Consider the following 14,253-nt stretch of genomic DNA (forward strand, 5'->3'; position numbering starts at 1 on the left):
GCGCCGTGCTTCCATTGATTAACACGTTAAAACTAACGTCGTGCTTTCATTGATTAGAACACAAAGTGCAACTTTTGATTTCGTTTTTTATTAGGTTTTGACCACCGTTTCTTTAATTCTCAACCAATTTCAACAAATGAGGTCTTACATCAGAGCTAAAGAGTACAGGTATTAGCTGTTTGTTGTAATTTTGACACATTTTTCTTTATTTAGGATATACAGGGGTGAACACAACTGGTACCTTAATTTTTTGGCTTAGGCCTACTGTATATTTCCATATGGGGTGAATGGATTTCAATTGGAATAGCCCAAAAACAAACAACTACCTATAATGCAATTTTATCAGTTTCGCTTTTCAAGGCTATGGTTCTTTCTACTTTCTAACCTTTCCAGAACTGTTTTCTGTTCCTTGTAGAACCATTGAACGTTTTTCAAAGAGCGTTTTAGAATAATTTGCAATATCTAAAGTTGCCCAATGAGTCATATAATGATGGTGACAAGATCTGGGTTCTAAAAGGTTATTTAAAATGATATGAGACGAACATTTTTAAGCCCATTTTTCTGCTTTTGATTACAAGAATTTGACTCCTTTGTTTACATCGTGAGAACAGCAAGCCCTATATGGATTGGATATTCAGTATCACCTGTCTTGGTCAAAAGTTGAGTCGTATTATAGTCCTTAATTATACCTTCCTCAAGTCAGTAAAGTAAAATCAAATTTTGATATTTTTTGAAAAGGTGGTTTTGTTTTGGGTTTTTTTTGGTTTTGTTGGGGGGGTTGTTGGTTTTTTTCGTTATATTTGCAGGAATCTGTTATGCTAGTTGGATTTCTTGCATCATTTCCTTTCTAAATATGCATACTTCTCTTCATTACATTTAGAGATAATAAAAATATAATACGGACTTGAAGACTATAATCGTCCTACATTTTGACCGATAACTCAAGAACCAAAACGCCTGACAACAAATTAAATACAATTGGTGAAATTCTGTGAACATTTCCCATATGCATGCAGCAAATTTCCCCAGAATGTTGTGAATTTGGATAAATAGGCCTATGTTTCAACAAATCAAAGATTGAACCATTTTGTATTTCTTTCATTAGATTCTTCAACATCAGTCAGTGGAAACCTTTTAGTTCTAAGAAAACGTTTTCAAATTTTAAAAAACGCGGTGGATCAGGAACTTAACTCTTGTCACAATTAAAGTCTTCAGTAATTATTGTCTGAATGTCCTCTTCTCACAACAGGCTCCGTAACTTAGGCCTAAAAAATTGTTTGATTGGCGTAACATTTTTTAAGGTAGGTAGGTCGGGATTCTTTTTTTATTTTGTTTTTGTTTTTTACTTTTTAAGCTGTAAATTTCGTTTGATAAAGGATTTGGATCTTGTTTTCTTCTTCCTTTTTTTAATTTTTTTCTTCTTTTTTTGCAAGTTAGGGTCGGTCCAAATTTTAGGGTAGGTCGGGTTACGCCAATCAAACAATGTTTTTTAGGCCTTACATCCGCCTTTTCTGCTCCTTTTTTTCGCTGGATGTCATTCAGGTCTCATAAATCACAGCTTTGATTTTCCATTTACACTGTAGAGAAATATCATAAAATTCATATTAAGTTATCGTCGTGAGTTATTCCGCCAACAAATACCGTATGTCTATAAAATAATCCCAGCGAACACAAAACGTTTACATTAAACGTTTAACTGTCGGATGGGTTGTGTAAAACGTATAAATATTCAATACAAATTAAATTCCTTTTAAAGGAATGGGACGAGTAAATGAAAATTTGTCAAGAGAAATGTATGAAGGGTAATCTATATCTGTTTCAGAAACGTTGTAACATAAATATTTATTGAAGGTTGACAAAATATTTTGATAGGACAGAACACTTTTACAATGGCATTTTAAATACATAATTGCTATAATATTTTGTTTCTTGTGGTTATTCTAAAACGTTTTCGTAATCATACCTATAACATGTATACAGGCTGTATCAAAATGATTGGTACCCGGGTCATTCTTCGGTAAGATGCTTATTTGAAGGTTTAGAAAATAGACATTTCAAAATGATTTTTCTATTCATTTTTTTTACAGATTAAGAATGAGATATGTCTCCAATGTAGTGAAAAAGTGTTTGGCTCAACCTTTATTAGCAACTTCGTATATTTTTAGGCTTTTTCTGCGGCTGATGTCATCTCCATCACGGTCGTCATCTCCGTCACAATTACACCGAAGATCAACTATTGTAAAAATGTATCTTACCTTCAGAGGAAAGGAGTATATCCAAGATTATGCAACATATCAATAAATCATTACAATTCCATTTGACCAGTTTTAAGATCAAAACAGGACATTATCTGAGTGACGGAGACGATGTCAATGAATGGAGATGCTGATTATCTCATTTCTTCGAGAGCGCACACCCTAGGCATTCCACAAATGACCATCGCAACCAGGATCAGCTCCCCGAGTTTCGTACGGGTTACAACGAGACAATTAGCAGTTTTTACTCAATTTTTCCACGAGAGCATACTAAACCACCGCCAGGGTTCGAATCCGCAACCTCTCGCACCATAGTCGAACACCTTATCGATTGAGCTAACTTGACTGCTGACAGTGAAGATGTAGTATACAGGGTGTCCCAGAAAAAATTTCCGAGTGAATAAAATTGAACGTAAGTCGAGAAGTAGACATCAGAAGCAAAAAATTAAAAATGTGGCGCATAGCCTATTTTATTGTGCATCACGTACGAAAATTGTATTTGATTCGGTTGACTGGTTGCGAAGAAATTAACGATTACATAATGCGCGCATCAATGCAGTTCATTCCAAGTTTGATCACAGGCGGTTTTTTCATACTCGCTAACTGCTTCCTTAAGTTTGCGTATCTCATTAAATTTAGTCCACTTTATCTATTTTATAATCCAACGATGTTATGTTATTCAGGCTTTCACTGAAGATAAATAACAGTTTGTCCGAGAAAGCTTTGATTTCTGCAATTGGAGGCTCTCCAACTTTAATTCTTTAGGTTGTACAGATATGTCATATTTAACTTTCCAAAGAACATTTGAGCCAAGAATGGCAATGATCACAAAGTGCTTTTCAGTTTAAGTGTGATTTTTGATACCATGTAGCATAAATGTTTAAGTTTGCATTACAATTTCTACGAAATATTCCAAAAACTTGAACGGGTGTGAGAAATATTTTAAGCCAGGTGGTATTATTCTTTTATGCAATAAATCTTTATGCTACATTTATATCAACATTAACGAAAAAAGATATTTACAAGTACAGAGCATCATTTTACATGCAAGCTTTCATTTTTAATATCGTGTAGGTTTTCATTTGAACAAAACCTAATTAAATGTTTTGCAAGAAACATATTGTTTAAAAGGAACGAAAAGGATTTCACAGAACAATACATGAAGCCCATTGACAGTTAACCACTATAGTGCGCATTGTGTTGAATGGTCTTTCTTTCAAACTTGGAATGAAGTGAATTGACGCATGCGTCATGTAATCGCCCATTTCTTCGCAATCAGTCAATCGATTCCAGTAAAATTGACGTATAAGATGCAAAATAAAATGAGCTACACGCCGATGTTTAGATTTTTGGATACTGATGTCCACTTCTCGACTAACGTACAAATGCATTTGCTCGGTAATTTTTTCTGGGACACCCTGTAGTAAGTGTCCTACTTACCCCACTGTCCCACTTACCCCATCTTATCCTATCTTTGTAAATGCAGAACTTCCTTGGAAATGTGTTTTGACATTAAAGGAGCTACCCTGGCCTGGGTGAAGAAGTACCAAGAGAAATTTATGCGTTACCCTTTGAATATTTTAGTTACCCACAAAATTTAGAATATTTGGAAAGTGTTTTTGACTTATAACAAATATATAGGCCTATTGATTTATAATTGCTGTATATAGGCCCGGTATATGCGATGGAAGGGGCGCAGGAGGTACGCCCCCCCCCTCCATATTAATAAATCCTAATCGACCAGAAAAATAACATTGTGTTTTGTGCCAAAATAGTAGATTTGCAATTTTTTGCGCGCATAAATTACCAAAATTCACCTTCAGTTGGGCTAAAATAGCCGGGTAAAATAGTCTGAAATTGACAATTTAATTTTTTAATGCGCAATGAAAGTTAAATTATGATATTGTCAATTGTTGAATATAGGGGCCAAAAATACGGTGTCTTATTATGGCGTTTTTCGTATGCTGTGACAATCAAGCTCAGCATGCTCAAAGATTAATTTTAAGTTATGCATTATAAATTTTGGAAACCACATTTTTAAATCTATTTTCATAATTTTTATCAAAAATAACACGAAATATTAAAATTTGTAGCTAATTCTTAGCCTATCTTCAAGATTTTGAATGCTTAGCCTTGTTTCAATCCAAGTATTGGAATTTTGTGACTATACAATTGTAAAAAAACTGACATGCAAAGTTGGCTCTGTTTCAAACCTTTCCAAACATGTCGGACAAAAGTGGCTTTTATTTTTTTTTATCTGTAAGCAATGAATCACTATAAATATATATTACATGATGACATTAAATTCAAAATTTTTCCCCACATCTGTGTTGTTGGAATCGATAGAAATGGGGTCCTATACCAACTAAGCTATCGTATCCAGGGAGGTAAATAAGGATCATTTACTGGGTGGGCAATTTAATTTATTTTTGCCCTCAAATTAGGGAAAATAATTTACTGGATGGGCAGCAATAATTAATGCCATCTGGGCGTTTGGATTTTCAGAAATGTAGACCTGGTTTGGCGTGGAAGTTTGCTTTCATGTAAAAAGTGGACTTTACCCTCCCCTAAAATGCATTTTAGATATTAGCATATTCATGTTGCAACTTTCAAGAAAAATTGTATATTGTATTATATTTCACTTTGAACATTTAAAAATCTTACACTAATTATCACTCACCATTACTCCTAGGTAGAGAATAAGCAGTAAAGTTAGATAGGAAGGGTGATGTTTTTGTTTGGTATTACAGTGAAATAATGTTTTGACGTTTACTCTGTAAATGGTATAACTTCCTGTCACAAACACACATCACTCACAGATTAATGAAATATAAATTTAATTATACCTCTTTTGGACGAGTGGCATTTTCTAAAGTGTATTGAAATTATTTGATATTTATTATGAAAATATGTTAAAAACATGAAAAATACTTTCTAAAATGTGACTGGACACCACGAATCAGCCGTAAAGTCGGCCCCGGTCAATCAGCCGTAAAGTCGGCCCCGGTCAATTTTGTTTTATTTCGTGTTTAGAAAATATATATCATAACCTTTAAAATGGTATATCATTTGACTTCAAACGATATCCAGAAGCGGGGTTATGGTTTGTTGAACTCTGTACCTTCAGCAAAATTGTTCTTTTAATATCGGTTCTATATGTGTCTCTTTATCCACATTTCTGCATGGTAATAAATATCAAACAGTCATAATTGGCGGTCATTTCAAATAATCCCAAAGTCAACGAGGTTCAGGAATGTCCTCTCATTGTTAATTGTTGATTATACATACCTAGACAAAATACAATGCTTTGTTATCTACCACTTGAATAGGATTTAGCCAAAGCAAACAAAGACAAGAACTATTCTATAGAAATAGGTAGAAGCTTAATATTATCCTCTTCACCAATAGTATTATTGATTGATTTAAACAGTGTTTGATGATATACTTGTCGCACTGAATTGAGATAGCTATGAATATGACCTTCACGCACATTTTACACTGTAACTCAGAATACAATTTGCCGAGTTTACCGGCTCAGTCGTAGTGTCCACTCACAAATTAATATTGCCAAACCAGTATTGGATTAGGTATTTACTACATGTAGTAGGCCTAATTTCAATGTTTACAAGTATTTCCCAGTAATTTCCGGTATCAGAGATGCCACTATTCCTTCCCATGCCTGAATTCCTTCTTTTATTAAGTCAAAATGTCCGCACTTTTAATTACCTTCAGCCCATTTTTGGGACTTTTTATCCAAATATACACATTATTACAGGCGTTTTTCACAAAGTTTTCTACCCAAGCCGGTAAATGAATTGACTAGAATTGGCAATATATGGATAACCCTAAATTATATGGACCTATTTCCCAATTATAATTAAAATGTTTATTTTGCCAATTCTTATCATTCTTATAACATAGGCCCCAAAGTTGCATAAAATAATAAAGACCAATGTATATAGGTGTAAAATGTAATGAACAAAAAAATTACATAACAAAATAATTTGGCAATTATATTAAACCTATTTCCGAACTATAATTAAAATGTGTATTCTGTTAATTAAATTGAATAACATAGGCCCAAATGCTGCACAAGATAATAAAGACCCATGTAGAATCACAGTCAAAAGGTGTAAAAAGTAATGATAATGTAAAATAACAAGTATTCTTTCACATTTAAAGTTTAGATTGATTGAAAAACATGCCTTTATCCAAATGTGTGGGCTCATAAGAATACTTTCAGGTTTTGTGTGGAATTTGCTCAAAATAATATTATTTTTTGGCTTCCTATACCATTTTGTACTGTGTGATAATAATTTCTAGTACTCGGAAGTTGTAAATATGAATAAATTGGCAGATATAAAGAAAAGATACATCACTTTCAAAATACAAGTTGATTTCAAGAGATGCACGTTAGTACTAGTTTTATGATAACCATTATGGGGACTGCTCTATAATCCGAAGGTTCTATAATCCGAAAGTCCTTTAGTCCGAAGGTTCGCTAGTCCGAACACGTGTTCATAGCATTCGCTAGTCCGAATTTAAAAAGAGGTTCTCTAGTCCGAAAAAAAATTGAAAAGAGGTTCTTTATTCCGACGGTTCTTTATTTCGAAGGTTCTATAGTCCGAATTTTAAAAACGGTTCTCTAGTCCGAATATGAAAATAGTCTCTATAGTCCGAATTTAAAAAAGGGTTCTATAGTCCGAAAATAGAAATAGGCTCTATAGTCCGAATTTTAAAAAGGGTTTTATAGTCCGAATATAGAAATAGGCTCTATAATCCGAATTCAAAAAAGGGTTCTCTAATCCGAAATTGCAAAACGGTTCTATAGTCCGAAACGGATACCGTGTTCTTTAGTCCGAATCAGTAAAAAGGTTCTATAGTCCGAATTTTAAAAACATTAACATAACCTCTAGCTAGATAAGACTAAAGCAGAGTTAATGGTAAACGAGATGACTCTACTGCTAAAAGGGCGTACACCACCAAATCACGATGTAATGTAGATGGATTCCAGTAAAAAAAAAAATTAGAGATATTTTAGCCTTTCTGTGGAAAAAAAGAGAGGCATGAATTTTTTTGAATAAAGTAGGCCCTCGGATTGAAAAATGGCCAGAAACGGGTTTTCAGAGTAGAGAACGGGTCGAAAATGATGATGATTTAATCACAAGACTACCCGTACATTGAAACATTTTACACCCCCCCCCCCCCAAATCGCAAGATAAAACTTTACTTTAACTATTCTGTAAACTAATTTGTTTAAATGACTAAAATTTGTTTAAATGAAAAAGCCGCAGCATTTACATGGCGCGATGGCGCTATGAAAATTTGAACTCGACTATGCCCGAATACATCGTAGAGTATATTATAATGGAATGAAAAACGGATAAAAATGAAGAAAATATCACCAGAATAAAAGTGAACGTAAATTTACGCTACGGAAAATATCCAGAGAAACCAACCATGTTAAACAGCAGCGGATTTGTATTTAACAATTGATGATTTGACACTGAAACAAATGATAAAAATAAAATTCGGACTATAGAACCCGTTTACCAATTCGGACTAAAGAACACGGTATCCGTTTCGGACTATAGAACCGTTTTGCAATTTCGGACTAGAGAACCTTTTTTAAATTCGGACTATAGAGCCTATTTTCATATTCGGACTAAAGAACCTCTTTTAATATTCGGATTAGGGAACCTTTTTTTAAATTCGAACTATAGAACCTTCGTAATAAAGAACCGTCGGAATAAAGAACCTTCGTAATAAAGAGCCGTCGGATTAAAGAACCTTCGGACTAAAGAACCGTCGGAATAAAGAACCGTCGGACTATAGAGCTTCCACCATTATTATATGGTGCCCAATTTTTTGTGGGTAAAATAATTTACTGGGTGGGCACTTTTGGGCAGTGGGCAAGTTGAATTTACTGGGTGGGCAAAATAATTTACTGGGTGGGCATTTGCCCACCCAGTTAACATGTTATTTACCTCCCTGTCATAGTTACCTTGAATAACGGTAGGCCCTACATTAAAATAGAGTGACGCAGTAGGCTACATGTGACCAACAAGTTTTAAAAATAAACGTTTGATTAAATAAGTTATTGTCACATAAATCAAGGATAAGATAATTCCAAACATACATGGCATCTTTTTCAATGAACTAATGGTTATGCACATAAAATATGATTTATGAACTTGATTTGGGGCATATCAGCAGGCCCCTGGCCAGGTGGGTGCGACGTCCCTCCCCCCCCCCCCCAATTTGCAAAAATATACAAAAAGTCCCAAAATTTAAGAATTTGCGAGCGTAGCGAGCCAAAAAATCAGGTTTTTTAAGGTTTTTTGGTCAAAAAAGGTCAAAATCTGGGGAAGAAAGTCCACTTTTCACAAAATTGCCCCCGGAAAAAAGTTCACTTTTTCAAAATCAGCATCCCCCACATAAAATCCTGGCTACGGGCCTGCCTCAGAAATTGCCCCCCCTAATTGATTGAATCACCCAAATAGGTCCGTTGTACCAGGGATGGTTGTACTGTGAAATAACATTATAAAGCTGCGAAATTCTCCAATTTGAATATGAAAAGCACGATCCTCTTTCTTTCTGAAATAATTATGTTTTGGGTCCTGTGTCACAACCTGGGGTACCTTTGTGTTACATAGTAAAAAAATGAAATGGTTCAAACATTTTACCTACACATCGCATTCAAAGTGGTTCATCCTCCTGAGCATTTTGACACCTTTTATATGGAAATCGGTTAAAAAATGAGAGAGTGCGGACAAAAACAATCACAAAGTATGGAGGATGTAAACCCACCTCTTTTTTTCACATTTACAATCATTCTGAGCAAGTATTGGTCTTTTAAATGAACTTCTGTATTTATTTACTTGGTTTAGATGTCTGGGAGTTCATTTAGACATTTTTTACTAGATTCAAATTTTTAATGGGGGTTTTAAATCACATTTACGATATGAATCCCTCCCCCTAATCCTCCTCCCCCTAATCCTCAACCACCCTTGGCACATTTCATGCCAAACGTCATAAGAAAATAATTTAAAAATATTTTAAAACAGGATAAAAACATGAGTAATATAGAATAAATTAGCCTCAATTTAAGACCTAATTGAATCTTCTAAGTGAAGGAATACTCAAGAGACAGTGTTTTGAAATCCAAGCTGCACATCAAAATGTATAACAAAAACACCTTTTTAGGTACCCCAGTATATGACTACACCCATCGAATGTGTGTCATCGGCCCGGTCGCGATTTTTTTTTCCACAACAAGGATGCGTAATAGGACTCTCATACACAGTTATATATCATACGCTCTACTGCCTCTACATAGTTGAGTGACCACTACTGTACGCATATTATTTGTACAAGAGACTCACCATGCTCGCAGCGATACCAGTGGTAATGGTAATAGCATGCAAGTGAATGGGAACCCACGCTGACCGCATGTGTAAGAATGTCTATTTATTTATATAAATAGTCACATAACACTCTTATGCGATTTAAAATTTAACAAATTAATATTTAACATATTGAGAGCACGTTTGCATTGCTAAAGAGAGCTAACATTGATCCTATATAATGTGAAATCAAAAGGTAAACTAAAATCTGGAAGTATTTTTAATATTTTTGGGAAAAGTTGCAAGAAAAATCATCCCAACTTCCATCTATGCGTGCGCAGTGCAGTGCAGACTTGTGTATACCATGTATACTGCGATCATGCAGCAACCTTGATAGTGATAGAACTTTGTGACCATGCATGTATAAACTCAATTATATTTACATCTATCCATATCATTTTGAAGAAAGAGAGAGCTTTGAGTCATTTTAGCTTCGTTATTTCCCTTCTTTCTTCAACTGGGTCTTCAACCTGTTGAGTTGAGTTAAGTTTATTTATAGACATTACCAAACATGTAGGTACACCCCAACAATCACAACAACAAGTTACACAAGTCCTATAGCTCACATGTAAATAGTAGGTCTACGTATCTCACTGAAAGCATAAACTGCAAGAATACCATGACATTTGAATGTGTAACACTTATCAAGATTGTATAGACCTAGGCCCTGGTATTCTGAAATATTTAACGGCAACATTTTAAGATCAGGATAAAACCTCATTTAATTTTCAAAGTACATACACAACACAAATGCTTCGGCCTGTGTGTGAGTACGTGAAACAAATAGCAGCATGTGCGATACATACTGGTGTCACAGTGGTGTTGATACGTGGTAGCACGTGGAATAGTCTCCACTGGTATCACTGTGACTGTGAGCATGGCGAGTCTCTTGTACAAATACTATGCATACAGTGGTGGTCACTCAACTATGTAGAGCGTATAATATATAACTGTGTATGAGAGTCCTATTACGCATCCTTGTCGTGGAAAAAAAAATCGCGGCCCGGTCATCGGCCCTCAGACACACACACACAGGTATAGAGTTCTGCAGCAGCATGTTTTGTTGACATTTTTAATGTTTACACCCATTATGACAGTTCTAATACCATCAAATGACAACTCAAATACAAAGGATATCAGTTGGCAATTGTAATGTTATGCAATCAAGTTTACAACACTATCTGTCTTACAATGAGCAGAAAGTCACTGAGTCACGCCATTCAAGTACCAATATTGATTAACTCAAGTGGCCTACTGCAGTAACCAGATATAACCCTGTGTGATTTCTATGTTATTTTGCAATAACAAAACCATGTTTTACTTGATTTTGGTATGAAATTGAGCAAATAAATTTCAGTGTCATGTCAATTTGGAGTTATTAAGGGCAACTAAAACTGATATGAGGTAAGTTTTATCTGTTTGGAATCTGTATTGACTATTCTGAGGGAATTACTGCAATGTAAACAAACTATAACTCATGGCCCATATGAACATGGTGTACTGGTTTTCAGTACCCTGTTTTCCATGGGTGACTGTAGGAGCTTGTAGGAACCCATGGATTCGATCCATGTAGTATATGACACAGGATCTTTGACATTGTTTAGAACACTCTCGAGAACACTCGATGAGAAAATGTTTCTAGCCCGGGTTTCTAGCCGTGTCCTCAATGAATAACGCACTTGATGGGTGTAACCATACAAAACGATCGTCATCATCTTTACGGTGTACCATGAGGGACATGCAAACTAGCTCAAACTTAAAATAATTTTTCATGATCGTCATCATGATCATTGTCATCAACATCTTTATCCTCATCTCATCCTCCTGACATTCACTGATGTCATCGTCTTTCAAAAACAAAATATTTGTCAGAAATGGCTAGAAAATAGATCGTAACTTTGGTTTCAATTCAAACTACCACAAATAGGCCTACCACAATTTGTGGATATTATTATTATGACTATGAACCCCTATGAACATGATGATGATAGCTCAGTGATGGTGATCGATGATGATCAGGCTTACCTTCTCGTGTTCTGTAACTGCGTGCTGTTATGAGATAATCAGTGTTCCGATCTGTCCAATTCTCGATGTCGTCAGTGATGAAAACTCTGAACAAACTGAAATGAAACAAAATTTGATAGTTTGGTATCAGCTCTGGTATTAATTTATTATTTATTTATAGCTCCAGTGAAACCTCATTAGATCTTGCATAAATGCATTGAAATAGGTAGGCCTATTGGCATTTCACTTTGAAAAAATAGGCTATAGCCTAGTTACTGATTCTGTCCAAGAGGCGGAGGGGGACGGGCGGGGACATGCCCCCATAATTTTTGTATGGGGGTTCGACCCCAATCATTATTTAAGCAATAATTATCCTGTGTATCTGCCATTTTAGCTTTTGGTCCAAATAGAGCAAAATTGCACTATTTTGCGCACTTGGTCGCACTGGCCCATAACAGAGTAAAACACATCTTCTTTTGGTGCTCAAGTAAGCTGTCTGAAATCGAAGAAATTCTTGTAAAACCGGAACAAAATAACCACAAGAACAAGACAATAAAATGATCTCTACGTGATTGACTGAAATATCGGTGTTGTTTTATGATCGGTGAAAAAGTAAAAATAACCTGTAGGCCTAGCTCTTTCAGCTTCTTTCTGTTCTTTCCTTGTGGTCAGTAAAATATAAAGAGCAAAGAAAAAACAAACCTTACCTATTCTAAAATGTTCTTTAGATTCATAACATGTAGCAGTAATAGGCCTAGATGAATTATTGCGTAGTCTTTCTCAAATATGATATAAAGTATCACACTTCAAGCCTTCCATCACCACCAGTCCTTGTCGTTGCTTTTCAGAACATCGATGAGCGATTTTTAAATCGAGATCTCGATTCTCGAAAATCAGACCGCGGGAAATTTTTATCACGTGATTTATTACGGTTAGGATAAGTCTCGCAACTTCTTCAATGACGCAGACGGCGATCAAGGTTGTCATTTCAATGTCTTATGGTTTCTTTCAATAAAGGGTATAGGCTATACGAGCTTATACGAAAACGTTACGTAATATTAATTAATGGATTGTGGATGGTTCCAAGTTGCAAACAGGGAGAAATAAAACAAATTATGTCAAGGCTAATTGAGGCATTTATTTATTTATTTATTTATTTATTTATTTATTTATTTATTTATTTATTTATTTATTTATTTATTTATTTATTTATTTATTATTTATTTATTTATTTATTTATTTATTTATTTATTTATTTATTTATTTATTTATTTATTTATTTATTTATTTGTTTGTTTGTTTGTTTGTTTGTTTATTTATTTATTTATTTATTTATTTATTTATTTATTTATTTATTTATTTATTTATTTATTTATTTATTTATTTATTTATTTATTTATTGTTTGTTTGTTTGTTTGTTATTTATTATAAATGTTGACGCTACACTTTCAGCTATTTTCTTCTGAAGGGAGACAGATGTTGAGCTATTTATTTTTTATAGGATATATGCTTAGGCCTATGCTATCCCGGGTATGCTGTATGTGACCTAGTGCCTACACGTAAAAGTTTTGGCATTTTTGACAGTCACTTCAAATTTCAAGCAATTCCAAACTTTTTAAGAATGTTAACATTCTGATATCTACTGATATGATATCATGCAGAATGGATAAAGAATCTATCTACTGCTGATATCAGTATGGATGAAAGGCCCCGTGTCACTGTGTCGAACGCAATTGCATGGCAACCTTAAAAACCCATGTTATTTTTTTAAAATACATTTTACGTTTTTTAAACTGCTGAAATTGTGCATTTCCCACCTTTTTTTGAAGACATTAGGCCTAGGCCCTATTTTAGAATGTTTTGTGAAATTTTGTGTTATTTCTCGTTAGGCCGTATAAAATTAATGTTTTGGTTCTCGTCCCCTCCCTCCTCAAATTTCTGGGATTTGTCAGATTTTTTTTATTTTTTATAGATTTTTCAATTTGTTTAGACTTTGGAATGATTTATGAAATCTTATGCACATAAATAAGTTTATTAGAGAACAATGACCACTTCCAAGTCTTTTTGGGGTAGGCCTACTCAAGGGGGTTTGTCCCTCAGAATCTCATATTAAAAAAAAGAAAAGAAAGGCTTCTTCTTCTTCTTGTTAGATAGGGGGCCTACTGGCCAACATCCCTTTGCGGAATCAAGCGGTCAGGGTGTTGCGCATGCAGCCTGGTGATTTAGTTGTTCTGGTTGGTTGCTTTGCTTTGGTATTGTTCAATTGCGTTTTTAAATTGGTTGGGGTCTGTTATTGCGCCAAGTGCTTCAGGTAATGAGTTCCAGTCTTTTATAGTTCTGGGACTTGAGAAGGAATGCTTGTAGGCCTAACAATCCTTTGATGCTGACAGTGCCCAGTGGTGTATATGATCTGGAGTTGAAGTGCCGTGAGTGCTCGTTTCCTCGAGCACTGTTGGAAAAGACCGAAAACTAGTAACAATGCTAATTTTACATTGAAAAAAATAACACATCCCTCCCTCATCAATTCCTAAAAAATCCTCTGGACGAGAACCAAAAAATTAATTTTATAGTGGCCTTATTTTGGGTTA

The sequence above is a fragment of the Amphiura filiformis genome, chromosome 3 (assembly GCF_039555335.1).
Source record: "Amphiura filiformis chromosome 3, Afil_fr2py, whole genome shotgun sequence".
NCBI lineage: Eukaryota > Metazoa > Echinodermata > Ophiuroidea > Amphilepidida > Amphiuridae > Amphiura > Amphiura filiformis.